We start from the raw sequence: 6,205 nt of genomic DNA, 5'->3' as shown, positions 1-6,205 counted from the left end.
CAATGCTTTTATAGATAATGATCTTTTCTTCTTGTCACTTAATAATAATATTCTTCATATTGATCAAATAAAAAAAAAAAGAGAGAAAATGTGAATGTCACATATCTTTAGGACTACCGACTTGGTCATATCAATGAATCAAGGATGAACAAGTCAAAGAAAAGTTCTTTGATCCTTATAATTTTGAATCATATGAAACTTGTGAATCTTGTCTCATAGGTAAGATGACCAAAATCTATTTACTGGATATGGAGATAGGACGACGGATATTTTGGATCTAGTACATACTGATGTTTATAGTCCAATATCGACTCAGACCAGAGGTGGATACTTTTACTTCATCATATTCACTGATGATTTATTAAAGTTTAGATATATGTATTTAATGAAATACAAATTTGAAGCCTTTGATAAGTTTAAGGAGTACCAAAGAATGGTTGAGAAATAAACTGGTAAGAGGCTCAAGACTCTTCGATTTGATCGAAGAGATAAATACTTAACTAGTAAGTTTCTTGATCATGTAAAAGAAAATAAAATTCTCTCTTAATGAACACCTCCTTATACTCCACAATTAAATGATATTGTGAAAAAGAGGAATCACACCTTATTAGATATGGTGTGGTCCATGATGTGCTTCACAGATCTTTCGATCTCCTTTTAGAGTTATGCCCTAGAGACTGCTGCACATATTTTAAATAAGGTGCTTTGTAAATCTATGCCTAGTACTCCATATGATATATAGAGAGGTAGAAAGCCTAATCTTAATTATCTTAAGATTTGGGGTTGCCATGCTTATGTCAGGAATACTGAAGGACAAAAGCTAAGTGCTGGGTCGGATAAATATAGGTCATAGGTTATCCCAAAGAGAATATAGGATACTACTTCTATCATCCTACTCAACAAAGAGTGTTTGTTAGTAAGCATGTCATCTTCTTGAAAAAAGAGTTTATCCAAGAAAGAGAAGTGGAAAGACGGTTGAATTTGAGGAAGTTCAAGACCTACAGTCTATCCAGAAGCAATAGGTAGAAAGTCCACAGTTGATCCTCAGCCTGATGTGTCCATTATTGAGGCACAGCCACTACACACACCTCCTCTCTGAAGGTCAAGTAGAGTGCATATTGTACCACTGAGATATGGATTTGTCATTGAGAATGATAACTCATCACACATCATTCAGAATGATGATCCCACGACCTATTCAGAAGCTGTCATGAGTAGTGACTTCGATAAATGACTTGAAGCCATGAAATCCGAAATGGACTTCATGTATGCCAACCAAGTTTGAACTTTGGTTGATGCACCTAAGGGTGTGACCCCAATAGGCTGCAAATAGATCTTCAAGAAGAAGATTGGAGCAGATGATCAAGTAGAGACCTATAAGATCAGACTAGTGGCAAAAGGTTTTATACAAAGGCAAGATGTTGATTATAAAGAAACTTTTTCGTTCGTAGCCATGCTCAAGTCTATTCGAATCATGCTTGCTATAGCTGCATACTATGATTATGAGATCTGACAAATGGATGTCAAGACTGCCTTCCTTAATAAAAATCTTAAGGAAGAAGTCTATATGACTCAGCCAAAAGGATTTATCTTCTGTGGGAGGGCAAATCAAGTATGCAAGCTAAAAAAATTCATTTATGGATTAAAAGCAAACATCGAGGATATAGAACATCCACTTTGATGAGACAGTCAAATCATTTAATTTTATCAAAAATATGGATGAACCACATGTATACAAGAAGACTAGTAGGAGTACCATTATCATTTTGGTCTTATATATGGATGACATATTGCTCATTGGGAATGACATCCCTATGTTGCAATCGATCAAAACCTAGCTATTACAAAAGTTTTTCATGAAAGATTTGGGTGAAGAATCCTATACTTGGTATAAAGATCTATAGAGATAGATCGAAGAGAATACTTGGATTGTCCCAGTCTAGGTTAATAAATCTTATATTGAAGAGGTTCAATATAGAGAGAAGTAGAAGATGTTACTTATCCATGAGTCATGGGATATAACTCTCTAAGAAAATATCTCCTAAGACACCTGAAGAGAGAAATAGAATGAGTTCTATTCCTTATGCTTCGGTTATAGGATCAATTATATATGCTATAATGTATACCAGGCCTGATGTGGCTCATGCCTTAGGTATTGTAAGCAGATTTCAGACAGATCTAGGAGAGGATCATTGAAAATCTATGAAAAATATTCTCAAATACTTCAGAAGGACTAGAGATGCTTTTCTTATTTATGAAGGTCTAATTTGAAACTAGAAGGCTTTATTGATTCTAGTTTTCAATTTGATTCGGATGATAGCAAATCTATATCAGGATATATCTTCATCCTATATAGTGGTACAGTGAGTTGGAAGAGTTTCAAACAGCAAACAGTAGCTGACTTAGTCACTGAGGTCGAGTATATTGCTGCTAACGAAGCTGCTAAGGAAGCCATCTGGATGAAGAAGTTCATCTTAGAGTTGATGTGGTTCTTGAAATTGAACAATTAGTGCCTCTCTTTATTATGACAATACTGAGATAGTTGCTCAAGGAACTGAGATCTCATCACAAATCCAAGCACATCCTAAGGCAGTTCCACCTTATTCGAGAGATAGTTAAAAGATGCGATATGATCGTAGAGTGAGTTGACACTAAGAATAATATAGCAGACTTATTTACTAAGATCTTTACCTAGGTTGCATAGACATCAAGTATAAGGGCGATTGGCTTTAGTGCAAGTGGGAGATTGAAAATAATGCCCTACGAGCCAATCGTATGAGTGATGAGATGGGATATTTTTCTGTATTTTATCTTTTAGACTCATATATTTGATATTATTTATTAATAAATATAGATATTTTTGATTCATTATATGCTGCATCTTAATATTTGTTTAAGATTATAATAAATCCTATAGATTAAGGCAATGATTTTAGGACCATGATGAGATCATGCTAGTGAGATCTAAATCTTTGATAGCTCTAATCTAAAATATTTTCAGTCGTAGGTTCATTGAGTTAAGGATCAATGATACCGGTAAGACTGGCATATCTTTTGTATGCTTGATGGAGAGGATGGTTGATCTTACAACCACTTGTGTAGTAACACTAATACAAAGATGTGGATGCTCATTAGAGAATGAGTTCATTGAATTGACCTACAAGAGAATATCTGATAGAGCCTTATATGCATGTCAGCTGGTTGTTCTCTAGTGGGAGTAGTGCAAGTGATCCTTAAACCTGAGATCACCATAGTACCTTATGCACATGAATCCATATTTTGATTCATTTCTTAGCTTGATTCTTTGATTTTTATGTGAAGTGTTCTGAATATGGTGCAGTATGTATGGAGGTTGTAAGTTGTTAATAAGAGATCGGTCACTCCTAATAAGGAGAGCAAACATCCTATGTGATCTCATAGATTGATGATTCAGAAAGTCTTTGGCCAAAGCAGGATGATAATTAGAAAAGAGTTTCTAATATATCATCAACTGAATCATCACCATCTAATTGAGATATATATAGATAAACACTTGGGCCTGACATGTTCCATGCTTGTAGCTCATTGAGGTATTTTATGACTGAAGAATTGAATTGCATATTAACTTACCACTAAGAGATTATTTTGATATTTTCATCAAATTTTATCTCTTTCGGATAGTCATGATATGTTGCTAGATGTAAATCTTGATTTGTGGACTCGTAAGAATTAAAAGAGTTTAATTTAAAAATTAATTAAAAAGAGTTCTGATTAATTGGTACATTTGGGCTGACCTAATTTAATCGGATTGATTTAGGTCATGAGCCTGAGTCTACTGCTGGCTAGATATAAAACTCAATAGGTCACACACTTTAAAATTTGATCTTGATCTGATCTAATTAGATTTATTATAAATCCTATGGGTTAATTTGATATACTAGTACATTGTGTTAAACTAAGTTTCTAATTAGGTTAGTTCAAAGTGTTTGAGCTAAGCTTAACCTGTTGCCTTTGATCTAATTGGATTAGATCTGAATTTAATTGGTTTCCTACCTAACATGAAAGAGTTCTATGTGAACAGGAGTCCTCCATGCCACACCAGAAGTCCATGCCAAAATAAATGCTGCCCCACATCATTTCTTGCGTCAAAGAGAAGGAAGAGTCCTTCTTCATTAAGACTCTCAACTACTTGCCTTAATTCCTATTTATTTCACACTAAATCCTAAGAGGTGGTGACATCTGATGTTGCTTAGGGTGTTGTGTGCAGAGGAGGATTCCTTCTGCATATTAAACACCTAACAAACTCCCTTACATGTATTTATTTCACCGGTGAAACCAAGGAGACACAATTGTTGGCGTCTCTTGGACATGCCCCTTCATTCCTATTTAAACAATATGTCCCTTATGGGATATGGGCTGAAATATTCTACTGATTAGGCATGGGATAAGAGAGAAAAAGACAAGGAAAATATTAGAAAAAGATAAGGAAAAATAAGAGTGAAAAAAATAGAAAGAAAGAGAAGAGAGAAAAGGAAAGCAAGTGTTGCTTGTCCTAGGATTTGGTTTTTTCAAGTGTTGGAGTTCCAAATCAAATTTGGATGGTGAGATCTCTCAAGAAGAGGTTCTAGGTATAGTTCTAGTAGAGGATTCAAAGGCATACAGATAGTGGTGCAGTTGGTTCTTAAGAAGAAAAGCCAGTAGTATTCTTGTGAAGAAAAGTTACAGTACTACTCTGGTTGGGAAGAACCCTGATTTGTCTTATATGGATCACCATTGGAAAGCTTCTACTTTGGAGTCTTATGGAGACTATTCTGTTATCAGATCATCATCTTCAAAAAGTATAACTTCTATCTCTTAGCATGCTTGTTTTGGTTTGATTGAAGTTTGCAAGGTGATTTTAGGGTTTATATTCCGATCGGCTAGTTTTAAATGTTAAAACTTCTTCTATGCATGTATAAATTTTTGAAATCATATTCCATTGTGTGACCATAACTCAACAGAGAGAAACCGAACTTCTGTGAAATGTATCATTTGTTATATTTTTTACAGGTGCTAGTGTACGTGGATTTCAAAAATTTTTTAAAACCAAAATACAGTGAAAAAATCAGATTAAAACACTTTTAATCTAAGCATGTATTCATCATATGAAAACACCTATGGATCTTGTTCATATACTATAATTAACATAAACTAATTTTAGGATGAATAAAGAAAAGTCTGTGATCAATTCACATATCTGAATCGCTTTTCCTTTGCTTCAAACCTATAACTGGAGTTGAATCCAATTCAATCCCTAGATCTGGAGTTGAGCAGGTTCTGAATCAATAGCATAAGTATCCTACCTCTATGGATATCCACAAGACTGATCTGGATAGGCTCCTTTTGATACAATTCACTTGAACTCAAAGCTTGAATAGGCTTGAACCAAGTCTGGATAGGGATCAACCTTTGAACCCTTTTGATCTTTCTTTCTTGATTCTTGAAGAAGCCAAAAATCTTTCTTCATCCCTCAACTAATCAAGATGAACAACAACTAAGAAGTGATTGTAACTAACTTCCAACAAACTTGAGAAGAAGAAGAAGAAAACAACAACCTTAGTGCTAACCTTTGACACCAAGGAAGAAGATGCTGCCTACCTCTCTTCTAGATCTAATAGAGGATGCCTAGAGAGAGGGTGTGGGCTAGAGAGAGAAAGAGGAGGGGAGGCGTTGGGCACAATAAGAGTGGCAGCAAGGGATGATAGAATATGTGATAATCAAAAGAGGTAAAGTTAGAGTCATTTAAATAAACAACATAAGGATGTCCTAATCAAATTAGGATTCCTCCTCCTAATCATATTAGAAGTTCTAGCCTTAAAACACTTGGACCAAGTAAATTGGGCACCACCCATTATTGAACCACGCCTACACTCTGTTGAGATTTGATGCCTCGAGATTCGGCCCATAAGGAGCCTACAGCAAGATCCAAGATGACGAACGAAGTCTAACGAGCCCAAGTCAACTCAAATGGAGTCCAGATGGAGAAAATACGTGCGAAAGAAGGTGGCACAATCCATGGAGCGATGGAGGTCACAGTAGAGCAAGTGTGCGCAGTGGTGCCGGGCTGGCCACGAGTGCATGGCCCAGTCACAGATATGCGCAGGTGCGGCCCAAGCCTAGGCACCCGTGCATCCCAACGCGCAATCATGTGCATGCAGCCCATGCGCAAGCATGGTCCAAACCATGC

The sequence above is a fragment of the Elaeis guineensis genome, chromosome 12, assembly GCF_000442705.2.
Source record: "Elaeis guineensis isolate ETL-2024a chromosome 12, EG11, whole genome shotgun sequence".
NCBI classification, from domain to species: domain Eukaryota; kingdom Viridiplantae; phylum Streptophyta; class Magnoliopsida; order Arecales; family Arecaceae; genus Elaeis; species Elaeis guineensis.
This window is presented reverse-complemented; position numbering follows the sequence as displayed.